The sequence below is a fragment of the Myiozetetes cayanensis genome, unplaced genomic scaffold (genome assembly GCF_022539395.1).
Source record: "Myiozetetes cayanensis isolate MyiCay16 unplaced genomic scaffold, myiCay2020 scf1, whole genome shotgun sequence".
NCBI classification, from domain to species: Eukaryota; Metazoa; Chordata; class Aves; order Passeriformes; family Tyrannidae; genus Myiozetetes; species Myiozetetes cayanensis.
Window position 1 is genome coordinate 119475830 of NW_026086604.1, and position 22830 is coordinate 119498659.

At 40.7% G+C, this 22830-nt stretch overlaps 1 protein-coding gene across 3 annotated transcripts in view; it reads left to right on the plus strand.

The window, feature by feature from the left end:
• The window catches only part of RAPGEF5 (Rap guanine nucleotide exchange factor 5), a 216632-nt gene that overhangs the window by 151873 nt on the left and 41929 nt on the right, over window positions 1-22830 (plus strand). The window lies entirely within an intron of this gene.

Below are 22830 nucleotides of genomic sequence, written 5' to 3' on the forward strand. Positions count from 1 at the left end.
GCAGCCAGGCTGGTGAGACTTCTGGAGGTTCCAAATACCGAAGAGGAGGGCAGCTGGCTGTCTGTGGAGCTGTGCATTTGGTCGTCCCCAATAGGGTTAAAATGCATACTCCTGCTGCCTGTATATGTCTTTCTCTACAAATGAGATTACTGAGAATAAACACACTTTAATCCTTTTAAGTGTCTGAAATTATAAATAACATCTGCGATTCCCAGAGGAACGTCTCAGAACAAGTCATTAGTTTAATGTGGGACAATAGGCATATTCCTAGTGCTGATATGTCAGTGCCCTGAAGAAACGAATAGAGTGTCTGCCAGTGATATTATTACGGTGTTCCTAGTGCCGCTTTTGTCTGCCTAGACATTAATATTTAGTACTGAGAGAGGCTGTGGTTGTTTTCCTTTCACAGATGCACTCAAACTAGTTCTGGGTATAATTTACTTGAACCAGCTGATAGGCAGTGTAGTGAGGATCTTGCATTGGCCTTTTAAGGTCAAATATTTAATCCAAAATAAGTTTACCAATTAATGTTTATCACACACAGATTGGGGGACATCAGCTGCCAGCCTTTGTAGTCTGTATCATCTTACTTTATAAGCTCACAATCTTGCTGGGAAACAGTGAGAATTTCACTGGTGATATGCATTATATTTTAGTGTTTGTACCTGCAAAGCACTCCTGACATAAAGCATTAGATGCTGTATACATCCTCTCGTGTGCTGTCTATTCTTTTTTTTCTCTTTGGTGTCTCTCCCTCCCATCACCGAAAGGCTGTTCATAAGCCTGGTCTTAATGTTAGTGAGAGGGGCTGGTAAACTGTTCTCAAAACAAATGGTAAACCACTATTTGCCTGGTTGTCAGCAGATGGTAAAGTATTTAAAGGTTGATTAGCTTCCACTCACCTCCTCTGCCTTATCCTAACTCCTTTTAGAAAGAAACAATTAGGTTCTGCCCTGTAGCCAGGGTTAACTGGATCCCAGGGACAGAAAAAAGTAGCTGTCCCTTCATTTTTTAGATGTGTGCTAAACCTTGTCCAGCGACCCTTCACCCTCTCAAGGGTAGCTTCTCATGCCATTTTCTTCTGATTTTATTAATCTGGTAATATAGAACTTCATCAGAATAAAATACTTTGGGAGTTATGTTTCCCAGTGGTTTATGAGGAGGACGCTCCTGTAGTGGTTTTTATCAGTTTGTTTTGCAGACTCTGACATTTGGCATGAGGAAGTATGGGATGCTGACTGTACATATGTACATCTTTGTGTGTGCACCTGAAGGCATCCTTCTGCCATTTGTGTGCTTGGATTTACTGGTTTTTGTATTTTTTTCTAGTTCCAATCGGGCCCATCTCATATCGAGTTGCAGAGTCCCACAGGCTTGTATTTTAGCAGACATAGCTTTGTGGAGCAGAGAAGGATGATGTTGTACCCAGCTGCTGCTCCTGCTGTCTGTTTGCCAGTTGCAGGATGACTTCTGTGGCCTCTTGCTTTCCCTGCAGCCCCCGATGCAGTTTGTTTATTTGTGTCTGTAAGGAACATGAGAAAGGGCTGTTCTTACATACGCTGACGCACAAGGGGCTGTTGTTCTGTTTGACCCTTTGCACTGTTTCCCAAGGAGGGATGCTCTGCATGTTTTCATTCCCACCTTTTGTACACCAGATCATAACTGCAGCACTCTCTGGTCCTTAACAAAAACTCCGCTATCCTGGGGCTAGCATGGTCATGGAGCACCGCTTGTTATAAACACTGACATGGCTGAATGATGCACCATGGATTGCTTCCAGCTATCCTCACTTTTCTAGCCCAAGTCAGTGGATACTGCTTGTACTTGGAAGAGTAAAGGAAGTTTTGGGGCTGGTCTGGAATAAATTTAACTAGGGACCAACCTAGGCCTTAAGGCTTCCTAAAACTGCTGCTAAACCTGTAGCAAGATACCTTAAGCACTCATCTTAGTAAACTCTGCTATGGTAAAACAGGTAAAGACCCAACCTGAAGATTTGTCCCGTTGCTTGTGACATGACAAAGCACTGTTATAGCAGCTGAGGACGGTTGAAGAAGACACTGCAATCTGCACAGCTAGATTAGTCTATTGCTCAGGTGACTTCTGTAGGCAGGATGTCTTGAAAGCCCGAGGTTTGTAAGACTCTTTAGGCTTAACGTACTCAACAACTGTTTAATGACTGAGGGTTTTTGTGATGACTATGTCAGGGAGTATGTGCAAGTTCTCGAGACATCATCTTAAATCTGGGCTTGCCACTAACAAAGGCTTGCTAGCTTCCATCTCAAAGGAAGGAAGTTTTCATCTCACTGAGTTATATGTAATCAGTAATATACCGAATACTGTTCTTGTTTACTACCATGAGATGGATGGAAATTCAAAATTTCTGTAATGAAGAACTTTTCTGAGTCATCTCTAAGGTTGTTGGAATCAGTGGGGAATGTCTGCTGAGTGTGTATTTTTGAAGTTTTGAGAATTGAACAGAGTGAGACACTTCAGATATGTCAATATCAAGGCAGAAAATGCAAGGCATACCTCCTGCTCTAATCCTCATCAAGGATGGGGATTTGAACAAGTAATCTCCAAGAGGCCAAATCTTAGTGTCTTAGGATCTCTAATCCCTTCCCATTGACTACAACATTTATTTCAGATTTTCTGCAAAATCTTTCATTTCTTGGGCATTAGCAGCATGTCCTTCTCTGGATGTTATTCTGATGTAGTCTTCAGAATATACTCTGACTGGTCTTTATTCAAACATACTGCCTTGGCATGTGGTGGTTGCATTCAACATTTGGCAGCCTCTGGAATGACATAGTGATGATCACATTCACTGCTACTTCTCCAAGCCTGTCTGGATCCCTCAGACAATTTCCTTCCGTTCACTGGGCCACCTCTCTCAGGCAGCTTAAACAGAACATTGCTGAAGTAGAACATAATCTCCCTGTTGCATCTGCTGACACCACCTGTCTTTTAACTCCTTGCTGCAGGATTCACTTTAGAGAATGAGCAGAGAGAAGAAAAGATTGATTTGTGAAGGTCTTTGAGAGCAAGAAGCAGTGGGAAATGGAGATTTAAAGAATGGAAATGAGGAATGGTATGGCTGGAGCAATGTGACAGTGTCAGTCTTAACTGATGTGTCTTTGTAGTGGACTGGGTGAAAGGGATTATGGCAAGGGGAAGGCATGATATTTTTGTTAGGCTATTGCAGAAGTTAGTATGGCAAGTGATGGAAGGCCTGGAGAAGGATTAAGGGTACAGAAAGAGAATGAATTCTCATGATGTAGCTAGAAGAGATGCAGAACTATGGTCTGGATATCTTTGGAATAGGAAAAGAAAGGAGTAATGAATGACCTTTGTGCCATACTGTGTCATCTTATCTGGGACTGTGCATGATCCCTGGATTACTAGGAACTCTCCTCTGTCACACAGAAGCAGTGTGACAGCTTATGATTCTAGGTTTAGGATCATAATGTAGCACCTAGGGAGGGCCTTCAGACCATGTCCTTTTGTCCTAGAAGTGTTAGGGTTACTAGTGTAAGGGTTACTTTTGTTTAGTACATTCTGTTTCTACACTTGCATCAATGACACTACTTTGATGTTGGGCAATGACACCTCTGTGGAACTGTACCTAACCTTGTATGAGAATGGTACTATCTCGTATGAACTGATCGTAGCCAGCTGCTAAATGATTTTGCAGAAAAAAATGTATATAGCTCTGCCTTTTCCAGGTGGCTGTAGTTTATTTAAAGATCCAAGAAAAAAAAAGTCTGTTTGGTTTTTGATATCTTTTGTTTCTTAGCTATGAAGGTTGTTGTTAGGTCTTTTGCTCACTACACTATTTACTGATGATTAAAAGGTATTAAAAAATGTACTCCTGTGACTGACAGCCACACAGTCAACAGGTGTATCTGATGCATGTGGACTGATATCAACAGGAATAAATATTTGCTCAACACTTTGTGATCCTACCTTCCAGATTTTAGGATAGATAGAATAAATGCCTGCTAACCCTTCCTCTTACCAGTCCTTTATAATGAAATGTTGTTGGTCTTAATTTTGAGGGATTTTATAAACTTTCCCACAAAGTTTTAGTAAAATTTGGTAAACTGAGTGGGCTAAATGCATATTACTGCCATATCCATAGGAGTGGATCAAAAGTTTAGTAGAGTGCATGAGCGTAAGCATTGCAGAAAAGATAAAATAATAATATATCTCAGTGATCAATGTGAGAGAACCTGGGGAGGTTCTTGCAGAGGACCATTGCTTTGTGCAGCATGAGTCTAAGCTATCTCAAATTGGAGTGTCAGTAGAAGTGGGTTTAGAATAAATCAATAAAATGAATAGTAACAAATCACCAGGATCAGGTATTATTCCCCAAAGACTTCTAAAGGAACTCTGATATGAAATTGCTGAACTCCTAACAGCGGTGTGTAATCTATCATATAAATCAGCTTGAGCGGCAGGGGAAGGTGGAAAATGTGATGCCAATTAAAAGAAATGGTTCTGTTCGGGGAACATCTAAGTAATAGGGTTGTCATTTCACCAATACATTATTCCAGCATCAACTGGCACTGTAGTCAAAAGAAGCAGCTCAGCCTTTTCTGGCCACTCAGTCCTGCCACTGCACTGGTACCTCTGTGCCTCTACAGCCTGTCGTGTGATTCTTAGCAGACCCAAGTAGGGAGCTGGTTCTAGGTGATACTAACTTAGGAAATATTAAATTGCTAGTTTTAAGATGGATCAGTCTCCTGATCCGCTTAATCTGTTAGTGACACAAAGTTTGCCCCTGACTCAGAGGGCGGAAGGGAGTGAGAAAAGCACAGGTGAGGACAGCAGGAGTAGAAGGACTGGTGTCTTCAGCAGCTGGACTTGCTTGCAGGAGTTTGATTAGATACAAAATTCCAGCATGAAGTTGTGCCTTTCTGCTGGGAAACTGGGTGGTGGTACAGTAAATGTAGAAGAAAGAAATGTATGCAGAAACATCGTACTGAGAAGAGAGAAATGTAGGGATTTTTTTTGCAGACAGTTCAGGTCTTTTGTATCCTGTATAGCTGTTAAAGATTTGAAGGAGTGTGAGGATATATACGGTCTGGTCTGCCTGTATCTTATATTTCCAAAAAGCTTTTGATAAAGTCCCTTGCCAAAAATCCTTAAAAAAACTAAAAGATTGTTTTGATAAGGAAGAACATGCTTTTTAGGACTGATCATTACTTAAAAGAGAGAAGATTAAAGGTGAGATTAAGTTGTTAGTGTTTAAAATTGATGGAATTCACCACTGGAGACTGGGTGCTGCTGAGTGTGGAATGAAATCTGAGGTAACATCATGTGCTGATGTTATTAAATGGTTGAGAGTCTTGTGATAAATAAAGCCATGGTTTCACCTTTGGTGGCCATGCAAGATTATATTCTTGTACACCCTGTTATCCCCGACTCTGTCTGTTTGAGTTGTGATAGAGCAAGAAGCTGATCCAACTCAAAAATAGCCTCATGAAAGTAGTAAGAATAGGTCAGTGTAGAACTGGGAATATAAGCTGGGAGTGGGTCCCCTCAAACCAACCCAGTGGCTGAAGAAAGATGAAAGGAATAAAAATCTGCATGACTGCAGGATAAAATTGCAGATGGGATCCAAGTCTGAAAAATGCAAAGTAATGAATTTTCTACCATAGAGAAGAGGAAATCCTTATTATACATATTCAACAGAAGCGCTGAATTGGCTATTATCATGCAGAAAATAGGTCTTTGGAGGTACTGTGGATAGTTCTTGGAAATTTTTTGATCAGCATCGATAAAAAAGCAAATGGTATTTAGGCTAACTAGGACAGAAGACAAGCGAGAACCATAGTTATAACATAATGGCCAGTCTTCGCGAGCGAAGATCCGGGGAAGGTCTTTACAGCTTCCAGCCTGCGCATTGGATTTTTTAGGTGAGACACAGTGTGCGCGGAACTGAGCCCACCCTTTAATCCTAAGGTTCATCTGCCGGGGCCAAGCGAGCTTGGACGGTGGCAGTGAGGTCCTTAGGACGTAGGTGGGTTGCCTTTAAGGGCTAACGAGCCCCACCTGCCCGGGAGTGGCCCTGACCGGGAATCGAACCCGGGTCTCGGCGGTGATAGCGCGGCGCCTTTACCACTAGACCACCAGGGGCTCCACCATAGTTATACCATTGTATAAATGTGTAATATGTTACGTATAATATGGTTTCTTCTTCTCACCCAGCTTGGAAAGGTTGAAAATGAAGCAAAGGGCAGCAGGGGTGATTAGAGTTATAGGCTAAATACATCTAAGAATAAATAGTCTAGGTCTGGTCTTCATAGGAAGGCAACTTTGGTAAAGGAGGCACATAAGATCTATAGGACTGAATTGTGTGGGGCAGGTAAGATGGAAAGGTTGTGCATTGTTTCTCATAATATACCAAGTGTTTTGTAACACAGTGAAATTATTTGGTTTATAAATCATGAAGAGAAGTAATTTTCTGATATAATGGACAACTAAACTGTGAAAGTCATTGTTGTGAAGATTTTGGGGTAGCCAAAGATTGGGAGGGTTTAAAAACAAGTTAGGCAAAATCCTGGCAAAAACTCCCATCACTCACTGCAGTAATGTCAATACAACTTCCCATTTGGAAAGTCTACCCTGCCAGTTGCTGGAAGCTAGGAGGGTGTGTCTTGGAAAGATAACTCTTGTCTTTTTCTTAGTTTATTTTTTCTGCTGGGCATCCTCTGTTGGCTGCTGTGAAAGACCTGGTACTTTTTTATGTGGGTCTTTGATCTGACCTGGTCTATCACATGCAGCACATTGCACTTTGGAAGGAGTTAATCAGAATCCAAGATTATAATAAGATCCTAGTTCTTTCAGGTAGGACAACTAAGCAAGTTATCAGTTCAGTTGGCAGCAGAGTGTGAAGAGTTTTCTGCTGAATAGCTTTGCAAATGACATGATGGGACCTGAAGCTGGGATAAGAGAAGCAGGAGCTCTGGGGATATCATGAAGTTGGGACCAAAACTGTCAGCACTGACACTGGTTTCTGCTCAAATGGGAGGGTCTGACATCCTCCCTTAGATTGCCGTGTAACCTCTTCTCCTCAGCTATACTTGGTTTGACCTTGTTCCAAGCAGGTTTAGGTATCTTAGTAGGAATCTATTTTTTTCCCCTTTGATAGGATTATTTTCTGTCACAGTAGTGAGCTGAATCAGTTTGCAGCAGGAGCACCACGTCTGGGATTCACTGCAGACAGTGTGTCATGCTGTGGTGCCTAAGCTAATGGGAAATGCCAAGGAAGGGAATCTGTCTGATATGCAGTCTTGTGTCAGGAGTTCAAACAGTTTTTCTGAGAAATGAGGATGCAGAGCCCAGAAAGGATTTACTTGCACTTGGGCACTGAAACTTGTTTGGGCAAACTTTTGGAAAGGCAAAGTCTGTGAGTGCTGCTCCTGAATTATCTCACCATTACATCCAATGACTGGGAAACCAGAGTCAGCAAGGGGAATGATAAACATCCTTAGTGATCAGGACTATGTCTTCATGATCAGGACTCTCTCTGTAGATACTGATGGTATTTTTTCAGTTCATCATCGGAAATACTTTTATGCTGTAGGCACATGTAGCAAATTAGACTCTTTCAGGGAGAGAAAGGAACTGAGGTAGCCATCAGACACACACATGGTTTCGGTGTGCCCAGGAGCACCTAGGCACCTAAATAAATGTTTTTGTACTCTGTGTAAGAGTAGCTGGTAGAGCCTCAAGTGTTTAGTGCTTTATGTTTGAGTAAAATTTGCAGAAGAAAAAGCTACCAAGCTACCTATTCTATATGACAGTCAATTAGATCATAGTATTCTTAGTTTCTCGGTCTTTTCTCTGTAATTATGTGATATATTATAGCTAGTTTGTCACCTTTTGCTATGTGAGAAAGTGATGAGGAGCTGTCATGAAAGCCTAGTGTGAAACAATTTATTATGAAGATGTGCACTGTAGACAATATCAGGGATTTTGATGATCTTAGTTGTTTAAGCGGAAAGGAATTGGGAAGTGTAGGTCAATCAGGAGAATATTTTTAGGGGTAAGAATAATTTTCTTTTGAAAGTGAAAAGGTTTTTCTTTTTTTTTTTAAGTTAAAAAAGGCAGAATGTATTCATTTGTTGTCCTGCAAAATTGGGTTGGGTGATATAAGCATTTTGATGAGGTATCTGGAAAATAAAACGTTATGACACTGGAAATTTGGTAAGGTTTCTGGAAATGTGACCTTAAAGAGGTCACATTTATTTGTAACATTGGTTTTCCCTAATGACATTGGAACTATAGGTGAGATGAATTATCAAATCAGTGGAGTAGGTACTTGAAATATATGAAATTATATCTAGTCATATATATATATATAAATTAACAGATTAATTAAATCACTGAGATTATAAAGAGATGCTGGTGTATTTGAGAAGCATTTCTACAGAACTTTTTTCAGAATGGTGCTTCTGATAATTCCTAATTGTCTGGTGCTGCTAAGCCAAGAAGTATATGAAAAGGATGAAAAGTACTTACAAGATATAAAAATGCTTGTATTTTAGTGATAAAAGGAGTAGCAGAGTTGCCTCTTAGTTTCTGCCTTAGTCTGAATCCTTTCCTAATCACTCTAGTGGGGCTGGTCAGTGTCAAATGTAGCAGAAATAACTTGTGTTCCCAGGTCAGAAGGTTGGGACTGGGGGCCATAAAGTCAAAGCGGAAAACTGAGTCACTGCACAGTGGTCATGCCAAAGAGATCTCTCTCATCAAGGGAGCTGTCATCTTATAAACGTGCCAGCCACTTGGGTTGATTCTCTGTCTGGCTCAAATGCTACACTGAAGGTTGGGTCAATTCCACAGCTGCAGGTCTGGAGAATGAAGCAGGCCAGGTGCCGTTCTGTTGCAACTAATGTCATAGTGGCTCTAGTGAGCTGTAAAGACATCAAAGACAAGGCAAGTCAACATCATCTTAGCAAAAGCTCATATTCTAAAAAACTCAAATTCTGAAGTGAATCTAAACTGTGGTAACTCTTGCTGACTTCTCTCTACTAGAGATCCATTCCCCTGCAGTAGTTCAATCAAACCGCCAAGTGTGAAATGTATGAAGGGAGAGGACAACCCCTACTTTGAAGGTGACACAACTTCCAGATCCTCTCAGCCCCCAAACACATCCCTGTCTTCGTGTTTTCCCATAATGTGGCTCATTGAAGCTAACTAATTATAAAACATATACAGTTATCTGAAAAGTGCTGTTTCTAGCAGATGAAAAGTGCGACCTGATTTGTAAGAGGGTAGCATAAGAGGAATAGCAACAGATGGTGTGTGGGCTGGCAGGTCAGTTAGCTGTGAGAGTAGGAACTGGAGATGCAAAACTGAAATATCAGTGCTGCTGCTTCTTCTAAAGTGTCCACATGTCCTGCTGCTTCAGCTGGAACCACAGAGTACACTGTCCTCCAGAAACCCCAACCATGGAGCCTTTCACCACAGGTCCCTCATCTTTCCTGCCCATTTATTATTCTTCCTGCTTAGCACTGCTCTCCTTTCCTTCCTTCTAAAGGCTTTTTACTTTCAAACTCTGATCTACAAACTGTTGAAAAACTGGACACTGCCTTCTCTTTTTGTGTTACTCTTCAATCACACAGAGATTCCCCACCTGCTGATTTAAGTAGGTGTGTTCCTACGTTAATGACGCCTGTGTTGCTATTAGCACTTAATGCGATGGCTGTTAAGATGGGAACGTGTTCTCAGGACAAAGCAAAGCACTCTTTCCTAAAAGCAGAATCTGTAAGGTTATAAACTGGGAGATGGTACTCTGAATTTTTTTTTTTTTTTCCCCCCCAGAAGAAAGCCTTTATGGAGTGGGGAAGTTTTTATGTAAGAATACTGAAAACTGTATCTTGGCATACTTGCTGCATCTCTGAGTCCAAGAATATAGTTCACACACTGTCTTTGGGGTTTGAATTCCAGTGCTTCCAGAGCTCCAAATTGCTATAATACAATGATTTTTTTGTGAGATTAACATTTTCTGAGAAATATAAAGAGTGCCTTCATTCCCCGCCCACGGAGTGGAAGGATGGATTCACTGCAGACCTGTGCTTTGAGGTTGTGTATTAAGAATCTGAAAGAAATCTGCTCTTCAAAGCAGCTTTTTTCCCCCTTGTGAACTAAATTTACTCTCATGCTCTTAATTCCTCCTTCCCCCACAATCCTTCTTAACATGCCCTGAGTTCAAACAGTTTCACGGTACTATGAAAGTAGCAGCCTTGGTCTTTTTGTGAGCAAGAGTGGGACTGGTTTTGGCTGAAGCCAAGCTACAATTATTGTTTCTTTACTAAGCTCCCTGTCATCCTACCTTGTTACTACCGTTCGGTGATACTCGGTTGTCCAGTGTACTGATGCAGTCCTTTTCTTTCCCATTTTACTACTTTCTGTAAATCCCTGGGCTCAGGGGTCACCCGGGGAGATTAAGAACAAAAAGCCACAACCCAAGACCTATTTGTGAACCATTAATTGGTATAGATTTCTGCCTATTTCCCAATGGGTAGTGCCTGATGAGGGTTTTTGTGGGCTGTTAACATCTCCCTTAATAGCTGCAGACCTGGAGCTGCATTACTGCACCAAATGCTTCTGCTTGCTGTGTAGCTGAATAAATGCCATTGCTTGAGAAAGCCTGTCTGGGGCATTGGCAAACTGGTGCCAACACACTCTGAATTATCAGGTGCAGCAAAGCTTGGCTCTGCCTTGACCTAGTGCTGGCTGCTGCCTTCTCTAGCGTGTCCAAGGAAAAGGGAGGGGAAAGGGCAACAAATGTAACAGCAGCTGGTGAAGGCCAAATTTGATGTGTGCTGGAAGAGGTTTGCGGGGCATTCTGCTGTGGTTTGTGATATCTTGCTAGTTTTTGATTTTAGTGGGCAAGTCAGAAGATCAGCTGTTGGATGTAGGAAAAGATGGTTGTAGAAGGAATACTTTAGTGAGAGAGGAGGGGCCTGTCTGAAAAGGAAATAATAGAGCAGAATGAGCTGAGCATAAATTCATAACCCCTGTGCATTAATTGCAATTGATAAACTCATAATAGCAGGCTTTGAATTGCTGTTGCCTTTTTAGAGGGAAAGATTTGATCCAGTTTGGTATCATTTTGGGGTATATAACAACTTTTAGGAGAGTCCATGTGGTTGGCATTGGAGACAGTCCTGCTTGCTTTTTTAAAGTCAATTTTGATCCTTTCAGAGATTGAAATAGAAGTAGAATTACAGCACTTTGACAGCCAAAGGTTTTTCATGAGATGTCAGTTACCCTCATGGAGGATAGCTGGCTCTGGCAGAAAGAGCTTTTTGGAATAGCATCAGTTACTGCAATAAAGTAAATTACTTGTCCCATCTTTTCGACAAGGTGAAAAACACCAGTGTGAGCTGTAGCTGTGGCAGCAGCTCACATCACTGTCTCCCAGGCCAGACTGAGATTGTGAGATGACCTTGTCTCAGTTCAGAAGTGCTTGTGAGATCCTTCCAAAACCCAACCTACTAGTACTCTCTCTCTGAAATGAAAATCTGGTGTTTTCAAGGACATTGAGAGCAAAAATATTCTAGGGTGAGAGTTTGGGGAAAATAGATGAATGTAAATAAAATGGCAGCATCGATGGATCTAATGGTAGCTAATAAAAAAACCTTTGGCTTTCTTGTGGCAGCATTTGGGATGAATTGTGATTTTATTCCTTTGCTTGAACTTGAAATTTTGATGGAGATATAAATTGCCAGAATCAGGAATGTAATCATGGAGAAATCATGCTATCTGACTTGGGACTGCTAGAGGCTTTTATACCTCACATTTTATTGCTTTTCAGTTTCTTCCTTCTTTTTTTTTTTTTTTTCCTCCCCTACAGCCTGCATCTGGCTCTTGCCATTATCCTTCCTCTTCCAGCTGCCCACAAGGCTCTGCCCATTCCGCAGGCAGCCTTTCTTTAACCCTCTCCAACCCCATTTCTTAGGATTTAGGGCTGGTTGTCCTCTCTCTAGGAACCACTGCAGTTAAAACCAGAAAGCCAGATCCTGGTTTTGTTCTTTTTCAGCCATGAATTCAGAGCCCTGGCATCAACACAATAATGAAAGCCTTGTGTGGTTTCATTCCCTGTCCCATAGGAGCCTTGTCCATGGGATTTTGTTTGCTGTTACTGTTAGTGCATCATGGGGGATGCACTGCCACAAGCTGGAAGCAAACAAACAACAGTGAAAAGCAACCACAAACAAATAGCATTTGTCAGGTCCTTGTTGTCAAAGGGTTTTCATTCAAAATCTTAAAGTGGCAGTGACCATGTAGCTGTCTTTATTGCTGTCTGTAGAATTTAACTCTGTAACAGGCAGGTGGAAAATTTCCATCCTGGTATGTGCCAGAAATAAGTAGCTGAGAGGCAACAACTGTATGACTTAGCAATTAAAACACACGTGCACCCCACTTCCCAGTAGGTGAAACACATCCTCACCTCCACCTTCAGCTACACAGGCATTGACCAAAGAGGCTGCTTAGGGATGGCCAGGTAATTCTTAGGACAGACAAATAGGTGCAGACCTGTGGCCTGTCAGAGCCCAGCCTGGTTGCAAGGAGGCAGCCCTAGCCCTGCTGCAGCCTCCTTGCTATCCTCTTCCCTGACCCAGAGAAAGGATGTCCCCCAGAGCAGGGCCATGGAAGCAAAGAGGCAGTGTCTGTTCACTGCTTGCTCTCCTTGTGACTGCACTGTAGGGCTCCTGGGCCACACACAGCTTTCAAATGCCTGGAAGGCACCGTCTGTGCTGGGGCTGCAGTGCTCTGTGCAGCAGGGATGCTCGGGGGGCAGGGAACCCTCCCCAGGGCAGTGTGAGATCCTGGGAAGCCACTGCCATCGTTGGGCCTTCTGGAACCCTGAAGTTTGCTGTGGGCAGAAGCCCCAAAGCACATGCAAAGAGATTTTGGGATGTGGTCATTAGGGAAACCTAGGCATGCTGGGCAAGCAAAGTCTGAACTTGGGCAAGGGAAGGTCTCTGCCAGCTGAAACTGGGCTTTTCCTTTTGCAAAGCAGCAAGGAGACATTTTCCTGAGGTCTGTGCTGTTATGGTACGACTGGGTTGAGGGAAATTTTGTTTCAGTCTCCAGCATGATGGCCCATATCTCCAGGCAAACATCTCATGGGTTGCTTGTGCAGCTTATGTAAATATTTTGGACAGGTTTTTTTCTTTGATGTGTGAATACAGATCTTGTTATTATTAATGAGAATCTAATCTCCCTGCTGGGGTGAGGGTTTTGACATGCAGATGGGCCATAGGGCATTTGATTTAACATCATAGTTTAAAGGATAGGAAATTTGTTCAGGGAATCGAGGTTAGTGAGATATAATTTGGGAAGTTACAACTATGTTCTTGATTACAAAGAATGATAAATAATTAATAACAATTTTCTAAAAGCATCTGAAAAACATGAAAATGCCATCAACTTTCCAAGAAGCTGCTGTACTGGGTTTTCTTGACGAATGGAGAGCATTCAGATCCTCCTGGAGGGTATGGTCATGTAGAACTGGGATGAGGGAGTTTACAGCAAAGCAGTTGACCAAAGTACTGCTGTTCATAGTGTTAGAAGAAAGCCAGCTCCTCTTTTGAACCCCTATGATTTAGGGGAGTCCTGAGTATGCATCAGGACTAGGAAAGTCCATCATTAGGCCATACACAAGCTCCGTTGAAGTGAATGTTTGGTAGGACTTTGAGTTCCCTAATGCAGAGAATGTCAGCTCTGTATGATCAAGCTCCAAACTGAATGAAAAATTTCAAATGGAAAGTGATTGCACCACTTGCCCAGCTAATCTGTAAATCCAGAGATTCACAGAATTTGGCTTGACTATTCATGATCTATTTACTTTTTAAAATTCAGATGTAGGCATGTGTGGGATGATTTATTCCTCCTTGTAATTGGATACAGTGATTAAATGAGCTTGCATATTATATTTCATTGTCCTTCTGGGATGTGGGCTACTGTGTGTTCAGCACAGCAGCTCCTAATGGAATTGATTCCAGCTTTTATATATTTACTGTAATCAGTGATGTGTTTCTAAAATCTGATTTGGAAAATTGCTTTTAAATACACATTCTTATATATGAAGCATTCATCTAGATGTAGGGTGGTATGTAATCCTCAGAGTCTTCCTTTAAGATGCTTTGTTGCCTTCTCTGACAGGCACTCTTTAAGAAAAAAAAAATATACTCACTATTTTGTAACCTGAAAGCTATAGGAAGTGTTAGACTTAGCAGAAGTGTTAACTAGGCTGCAGCCAAGGACAAGTGATTGCAGTCTGAGAGTGTCATCCCATAATTAATTATTTTCCATGGGCTAACCAGTGGTGATATAGAAAGGATACTGCTTCTTAATAAAGAAAAAAACCCTTTTTTAATAATTGCCTTTAACAACTAATTGAATAAACAGAGCAATTGAATTAAAAAAACCCCAACCAAACAAACCCCAAATACCATTTTTAAAAAAAAAAAAAAAAAAAAAAAGCAGAAAGGTAATGAATTGTCATTTTATGTATAGAGAGAGTAATTCAGAAGGCACAATGTGTGTGACTGGTGTTATGCAAACACAGAGACAGTGCTCTGCCCTGGGAATTTATAATCCAGTAAGAGAAGACTCAGCAACCTGGTGCAACAGAGAGATGGGAACAGCAGTGATAGGAAGCCTTCTTAGAGAAACAGGGTATGGACACAGTTTGCAGAATTTTAAATAAGGAGGATATCTCAGTGATGCTAGTAGTCCTAGTGTTTGAGATTATATCTTTTAATAAAATAAACCCCAAAACATTCCTGCCAGATGCAGCTCAAGGCACTATCACTGTATCTCCTTTGACTGAGTTATTTTATGTCTACAAACATAGCTGTGCTTAATGGTAGCCTTTACTTCAGGTGTACCTGTAGAAGAGACACTATTGTCTTGCTGAAATAAAGGCTGGCAGCTGTGTGTGGCAGGAAGTGTCAAATAGACTGTGTTCCTGTAAGCAGTGAGAGTAAGTTTACCCATTGCTTACAGGAACACAGTGTCTTTGACAATTTGCTGCTCTGTCTCAAATTTGGTTGAAATTTGTCAACAGATTCGAAGTTTACAGGGCTAAGGGAGAGCAAGATTGACAGACAGTTGGACAGACAATTCAGTTGCAAAAGTCACTTTCCTTTGGGGAATAAGAAAGAAGAAGAAATGCTGAGAGAAAGTAGAAGGAATGCTGTTAGCCTATTTAATTTGAAGAGGGTTTGAAAAATTGATAGGGAAAGGCAATTTGCAGAGGTATCACCATCTGACTCACATTTGATGATGTTGGCCAAATGCACTGGTATTGTCTGCATGGGACTGTGGAGAGGTGGGCAGAAAAGGAGGGCACTGGATCTGTGTACTCAGCATTGGCAGGTACCTCCTGCCTCTCCTGAGCCCATGTCTGCCTCCTTTTCTTTGCACACTGGAAAAATAAAGCACACTTTATGAAAACTGTGCTGGCACTAATGGCCTAAAAGAGCTATAGAAATGAAAGATGGCAGCGAGCACTAGTCACAGCCAGATGCTGTTATGTGTAGTGGTGAAACATGGTCGTGGAGAAGATGATCCAGGAGGCACAGTTTAACACATTGTCTTGTGTGTTATTGCAGTTTGTGATTTTTACCTTTATCCTTAATATTGCATCAGATTCACATAGGCTTGTACAGAAAGGTAGGGTTTACCTGTCAGCCAAGGAGATTCCTCTGTGCCCTAAGGAAATCCAGGAGAGAGCTGGCTGTCTTGATGAAGAGCTAAAACCTGAACAAACAATTTCCATGAGGTACAGATGCATCTCTTGCATTAAATGCTTTCCAGTGTGTGCATGAAAAGTACAGTATTCCATAAGACTTGTAAAAGAAAGGTACAGAGGAAGAAAGGCATAATTTTGGACTGGTATAATCCTGCAATGTAAGAGTTGTGTGTGGTTTTTTGGTTTTTTTTGGTTTTGTTTTGTTTTGTTTTGTTTTTTGGGTTTTTTGTTTGTTTTTTTGTTTGGTTTGGTTTTTGTTTGTTTGTGGTTTTGTTTTTGTGTGTGTTTTTGTTTGCTTTGGTTTTGTTTTTTGTTGTTGTTTTTGTTTGGTTTTGGGTTTTTGTTTGTTTGTTTGTTTGTTTTTGATGACTGAATCAATAAAGAGCACTAAAAATCCAAAATAATGAGAAAAGTGAATATACACCTTTAGCAAATTACCCCAAAAGGCTTTCATCTATAATTGCTTAATATATCCACTTTATTTAACTGAAATAAGTAAGGCCATCCCTGAGTAATTACGGTACAGCTGAATCCAGGATCTAATGCTGAGGTCCCCAGTGAGTAAAAATAGTTTTAAAATTATCAAAATGAAGGTGTTCATTCTTAAAAGTCTAGCATTGAGCTACTGTGTATTGCAAGCAGCCAAAATGCACACAAACACAGTTCTGCTGCCATGGGGAAATATGCTCAAGAAGGTGTTTTATTCCCAAGCAGCTGAACTCTGGATAATATCTGTTCCTCATGTCTTACCCCTGTATGATCTTTAAACAGGGTAAGCAAGAAGCTTTGTTAATTCTTTCGTTCAGCTGTCAGCACAGGGTTGTACTGACAAACACAATGGTTTGAAGTTGTTAGATGTTCTTAATACATACACAGACTATGTGCAAGACATTTTTTATTGCTGTCTTCCACTAAGATGTAATATTAAGGAAAAAAGCTGTCTTTAATTACATGTTAACCTGTCAGTGGAATGATTTGGGTGTCTCAGTACAGCAAGTACAATTTCAGGTTTATAATTTAAGGACGTATATCATACAAATAAGTCTGCAATTAGTGTAACAATGTATTTCAACACCACTGTCATGAAACTCATCAGGCTTTTTTTGGAACCCATTCCCCACACAGGGAAGCAAAACACAGCTACCTTATGAGTGCTCTGATGCTCATGGTTCTGGTTTTATGCTGTGAAGCCATGCTACTCTGTCCTGGGGAAAGGGGAGTTGGCAGGTGTGGAAATGTAAGATGCATATATGGCCCTGTTTGGTTTTTGGATGCTGTGTCTCTTGTGCTATCCCTCTCCCAGTACAAGGAGGTCTCTGCTGTGTGTTGTAGCTGTTTAGATAATGCATAAGTTATTTTGGAGGTATCTGAGAAGTATGTGCCCATCAGCCTGAAGTATTGTACACCCTGGGCAAAATGCTGGAAGTGGCATCCTGCAGTGCAGCAGGGACACTGCAGTATGCTAATGTCTGTCTGGGTCTCCTGTGGGTTTGCAAGATGTATTCCCTCCTTCCCCATGGCTCCCTGCCCAGCAGGGCCTGTAACACATGGCAGCCATACAGCATCTTTGCTGGGCCTTTTGCCTCCACGTGTCAGAAGATACTGGCAGGTGACTCTCTGCTTAGGAGGTTACATGACAGCGGGCCACAGCTGTGTATATGCAAGACCCTAACCTAGTGTGTGTGACCCAATACACCAAAAATATCCCATCACTTGACCTTTCATGTGCTGGATGAAGTGTGCGGTCTGTTCTTTAGTCTAGTGAATGCTTTTCCCGTCTTCTATAGACATTTGGACCAAATCCAACAGTTCTTGCTCAGATGAAAATGCCATCATTCCCTTTATAGACGGTTCTGCCAAATCTACAGAAGCCAAGAGCGTTTTGTTAGTGGAGGTTTTGTTGTGCTAGGCTTCCCTGAAGAGATGCTGTGATGTTTATTGCACATGTTCTAGTGCCACATGTTGGGGAGCTTGCACTGCTTAGCATATTTATGATAATTTGGCTCCCAGGGGCAAGCAAGATTCTCCTTATATCTTTTTCCCTGGGCTAAAGCACAAAGAAATTTCCCCTTGCTGCTTTGTAGGGGGAAAATAATAGATTAAAGCTTCTTGCTAAACACTTTTAAAAAATATACAATGCAGATCTGTACATTTCTGTTCCCCTAAAGGACCAGTCCCTCTGGTCGGTATGGAAAGCAGTTAGCAGCAGGTGATGGGGATAACACTGCACACTGAAGTTGAGGCATTGTACCTGACCTGCACAGCTCTGGATGGTGTGTTGCCATGTGTAGTTTGACCTGTCCTTTATCCATGTCATGTACCAGCATGGAATGTATTCTGGTCACTGTACTGACTACAGCATATTCATAATCTGCTGGACTGGATAGTGTCCAAATACAGTGGATTTTGAAGCCTATCACTAGGTACTGAAGTTAAAAATGTTGGGGCTAATAGTCATATATATATGTATATGTATATTACTTTCGGGTTGCTAACAGAAAATTTGGGTTCATGTTCTCAGAAATGTCTCTGAAAGACAGGCTGTTTTAAAGCATCTCACTTTGATAACCCTGAAATTATGAACTCACAATCTTTTTTTGAAGATGTGTTGATTTTTTATGTTTATATGTAATATTAGATTTGAAGATTACTGTTTCCTAGGAGCGGATTTTCCATTCAGCAATGAGAAGGACATACTGAATTTGAAACTTGGCTATTCTTAAATGCCACATAAGTGTTGGACAACAAAGACAAAAAGAATAAAGATTAAATGCTCCTTGGTGTTAACTTTCTGAAAGTTGAATGTCTAATTTTAAAGTTTCCTTTTGACTCAAATGCCTGCTGAGCTGGTGCAGCTGGCAAAAAAACTTGAGCAGCCATGGGCACCTTAGAGTACCCATTTGGTAGGGCCAGGCTTGCAGTGGCAGAGGGGACAGATGATACAGTCCCTTTCTGTGCACTGCTGTCGCTGTCTGTGTGCTGTGCTGCCTTCAGGCACCAAAAGGAGGCATGGAGGCAGTGACAGCTCTCAGTGGCACCTGGAACTTGTGCCACTGGGCTAGAGAGACTGCATCTCTTTGGGTGCTTGGGGAGGAGCTTGCAAAGATGTTCAGGTGCAAGACAGAAGCAGAAAAGTAGAAGCTTGCCTTGCACTTGCTCCTGTAACTTTCACTGAGCCACACTATTGCCTGGGGTGCCAGGCAGTGTGCAGGCTGGAGGTACAAACCCATGAGGGCAGATCACAGCATGCTGTGCTAAGGCAGCTGGACTACAGGCAGAAGGATGAAAGGGAACCATTAAATCTTTTATCCTCTGTCCTGCTGCTACAGGCAATCCTGGTCTGGCTGGCTTATTTTAAACAATCGATGGAAAGAGAGGATGGTTTTTTCTCCTAAAGTACTTTGGGAGGTGCCTGATGTGAACAAGGAGTGATTGCCTTCTGCAGCAAGACTTGTGTGAGGACTTCACATTTCACATGTGCATTAAAATACCTCCATTTGCTGTCAAGTTTTACTGCATGGAAAGCTTGAGTGTAACAGTCAAAGGCACTTTTTAACAAAAATTGTCAATATCTTAGGGTGACTGCTATAGGCAACATTTTCTAATGCTTCGAAATGTGTAAGGCGTAGAGGATTTGTTCAATAATTTCAAGTAACCCCAGCCATTATAGCTGCACATTAATCACCAGGTCTCCCTCCTACCTGGAGGAAAAAGGGAGCTTCACATTTCTATGTGGAAAAATTAGTGTCTCATTAAAGCTGGACAAGTTTGACATTTGCTCTCTGCCTGTGGCTTCAGGGCTTTCTGTCCCTTAAACAAAATAAGAAACTGCTCCAATACATGTGATAGCAGCAACTGGAATGCAACTTTAGGAGGATCTTTGACCTTACCAGACAGAATGTGTTTGATTCATTTTGCAGATGTTAAAAAGCTGCCAGAAATTTCTGGGAGATGACCTTAGAAATTATTCCTAGTTCTGACTTTTGTCCTCTAATAAAAAATGTGGTTGTACAAGTTAAATATCTTGCCCTTATGTATTTTCATTTTCTAACCTAATGCCAGAAATAAATGGCTTGCTCTTTAGTCCTTTGTGCATTGATTTCTCAGTGCTTTGGTGGTTAGGTGACATAACTACTATAATTGTTTTAATACATTAGCAGCAAATTATATATCGATGTTCTTTTTTTTCATTGACCTTTCTTTCTCAGCATCATTTTCATTTTTTGCTTCATGCTGTGTCCATGGTGGCATAGCACTATTAGAAGATTTGATTTTGAATTAAGGGCTAATCCTGCAAGGTCCTGAGCACCATTGCTATCTGCTAAATGCAAGGGAGGTCTGGGACCACTCAGCACCCTCTCAGACAAGAGCAATATCTTGCTAGATCAGATAGTAATGATAGCAATTTGCATTTACTGTTTGTACTCCGAGATATCCTGACATTTTTAGTAAATTGCTGTGAAATTACAGATTATTGAGAAACTCCTATCTTTAAAAAGAGTTGCCATCAAATCGTTTTTCCGTTTCTGCAGAACAAGCAGTTTTCTGATTACAATTAGAACTCACAGGACCTGTGTTTGCATTGCTGAAAGGTTTCAGAGCATTGCATAGTATTATGTCAACCAAACCACACAAAGAATCTGCGTGTAGCATTGTCTGCCTTGAGGTGTGGTTATAATTTTTCTCGTTTTGCAGAAAGGAGTAAGAGGTGTGACAAGAATTTATCGAGCCTACAAACCTTCAGCACCGAGAGGCTGAAAACCTTGAAAACGCTTTGCTGTAGACCTCATTTTGTTTAATTTGAACTAATATTCAAATATTAGTGACTGAATATTTAAAATAGCAAAAATGTTTATTCCCTATAGAATAGTAAGCAATCAACATCCATTTTACTCAGGCACAGGGAGCTCATCTATCTGTTTGCCCAACTGTAACCCCATCTCATAGGGCTGCTTTTCTTGATGATTGTGAGACGTGCAAGTTTTAACTATTTCTGATCAGTGTGGTGTTGCTAACCCCATCAGTGAATATTTTCTTTAAAAAAAAAAAAAAAATTCCAATATGTGCAATGAGGTCAGAGGTGCATTAGTATTATTGATCCCAGCTTTCAGTCATAGATAGGAAGAAAAAAATTCCAAAGGATTCAGTTGGTTTAGCTGTTTGGGTTTTCTTCCCTCAAATATACTCTGAAGGATGAGCCTCACAAAATAGAAAGAAATGGCTGGTCCTGCAAGGTAAGGATGATGAAGAGAACAAATTTTGAGGTTGTTGGTGATTATTAAATTTGTAACTCTGGCTAATACTGGTAAGTGTATTAACATAAGGGGATGTCAGGACCTGACCATATGGTCATCTCATCATCTTTGCCGTAATCACAAATGGGAAATAGCATAGCTAAAGGGTTTTAGAATTTATTGTATGTTGTCTAAAATACATTTATTTCCCTCTTCATCTTTGTCAAAAATATCCCCCCCAAACAGCAAAGAGACCTCATTGTCACACAAAACAAAGCTCAGAGTTTCATTGATGTTTGAAAAATGCCTGTGTAGCCCCCATTCATATTTCGTGCTGCTGGAGTTCCTACATGCTGTCAGTACCTTATACTCAGGTTCTAACATGCTTCAGGATGAAGAAGATCTTATGATCTACTCCTATTTGTTATATTTCTGAAAGGTAAATTGAGCAGGAAGGGCATTTAGTGATTTCCTTGGCTTGGAAAGCAGAGACTTTTTAATTTTTAATTCAGTGCATGAGTTTCCATCCTTTTACTCAGTTTAATTCTCTCTTTTTTGTTTGTTTGTGTTTTTGTTTGTTTGTTTTGTTTTGTTTTGTTTTCCCTTCAATCTCCACACATGTTTGGCCTCCACCAGCAAATCCTTGGAGAAAGCTGAATCACTACATTGCATAAAGTGGAAAAAGACTTGCATTCCAGTGCTTTATCTATATTTTCTTATAATCCGATTTAGTGTGGAATACAAGCCTGAAAAACCCTCAAATCTTTCTGTAATTCTTGCACAGCCATTCACAATGGATTTGTACTGTGCAAAGTCGAAGAGATTTGGGCTCAGAATGGTGGTAAGTTTTAAAAAAAAAAAAAAAAGGAACAAACCCAAGATTACTTATTTTTCTTTGCAGTTTAACAAATTGCACTATCAGTACTCTCTTCCCAACTAACAGTACGTGAGAGACAATCTGCAGATAAAGGAATGGAGTCTATATGCATGGAGTCTATATGCTTATAGTCCTCTGTATAGGGGAAATTACCTTTTATAAACCACACAATTGTAAGCAAAAAACTCAATATGTTGCATATTTTAAATCCTTTCCATTGCCTTGTTTTGCATAGCTTTATTTTTTTCCTTAATAATTAAATAAGCATGTACCGGAAAGAACATGGAAACAGAAATGCTATAGAGTGGAAAGAACAGTATCTGAAATGTTGCTCTGTAAACGAAAAAGAGAATGGTTCTTGTCATTTGAGCAGTCACAGTTTGTCACTGAGAGTGAGAAGACTTATTTTTCAGCAGGTTTGGTTTTCTGTTTGGTTTTTTGTTTGTTTGTTTGTTGGATTTTTGTTGTTAGCCATTGAGAAGCAGCAAACTAAAAACTATTCAGGATGTAATAGTGTGATCAGAAAACCAGGACAAACTGGAATTTGTCTTCAAGTTATCTCTTCTTGTGGGTATAAAGGGATTAATGACTCAGGCATTAGGAATAATTATATCTGGCATAGCTGGACAGTGAGTCTAATATTAGCAATAGGTATATTCTGACTATAGTCTGAGCTGTTGGATGTGTCTGTAATGTAAATGTATATGAAGTATTGATTTAGTTGTTGATTTACCATCTAGCTGATGGTCTAAAGGTGCTGGTTGATGCACATGCATGTTAGTAAATAATATCTGGACATACAAATTGCTGTGTGAATAGTTAGAGAGGTGTATCTATCTGTAACACTGGAATATTTCCCTGCTTTTCCTTCTTTACTCATTCTATGTGATAGCTTTTAAAATATTTTCTTTTTAAAGCTGTCCTCAAATATACTTATTTAATCA